We start from the raw sequence: 1000 nt of genomic DNA, 5'->3' as shown, positions 1-1000 counted from the left end.
TTTTTTTTTTTCGAAATCTAGCTATTTTGTCTGATTTTAAACTATTTAGGCCAATTTTTGTGTTATTATTTTTCTCCAGTTTAAAGTATAGAAATATGTGATTCTCAAGGGTTAAAGTGGCATAAATTATTACTGAATGATCTACATAGAAAGCCATTTTTGTCTGAAAATATGACCAGAAAATGTATTTCATTGCTGTTGAACTTGAATATGATCAAGAGTGAGATGTCTATATTTACTTTGTTATAAAATAAACGATGTAATGTTTTCAAATCTTCCACTCTGCTTCTTTCACATTATGTATTATAAATGATAAACTGCCATAAGCTTCTAAACTGGTACAAAAAAGGAAAAATACATCAAGAGATAAAGAGGGAATGGATTTCATGATCTTTGCAGTATTAACTTTTAATGTTGACATATAGTAATAAGCTGCTACTTTATGAATATTACATGTAAATGAATTTTCAAAGTAAAGTTTCAAATATAGGTACTATTAAATATTGCATTTCATTTTCTTTACTGTCTCACCAATGTTTTCTGTATATTAATTTTCATGCGGTGATTGGGTCATGAAGTGGTTACCATTAATAAATTGCACTGGAGATACCTTGCATTTCTTTCCAGTTTTGTAATCTTCCTAAACGAGTTAACAGGACATGACTGCATTCTTATTAGCTACCAATATTACAAAAGAAAAGACCACAGTAATTGTGTGGGGAATATTTTTATCCATTTATAGAATTCACAACTTCACAACTTGTCATTTTTCATCCAGTTTGCACACAAACCTGAGAACATTTGCCAAATTTCATATTATGTAGTAAACAAATTTACGAACTCTTCAAGTGTTCAGATCTTTAGCATTAAACATTCAGAAGTCTACAGCAAACAATTATTGTCTGTCATCCAATAAATACAGATATGTGTTCTAATCCAGTGCAGACAAGTATATGAAATATCCAATGGAGTTTTGTTTTGTGACTTTTGTTTGCACATA

The sequence above is a fragment of the Penaeus monodon genome, chromosome 34 (assembly GCF_015228065.2).
Source record: "Penaeus monodon isolate SGIC_2016 chromosome 34, NSTDA_Pmon_1, whole genome shotgun sequence".
Lineage (NCBI taxonomy): Eukaryota > Metazoa > Arthropoda > Malacostraca > Decapoda > Penaeidae > Penaeus > Penaeus monodon.
This window is presented reverse-complemented; position numbering follows the sequence as displayed.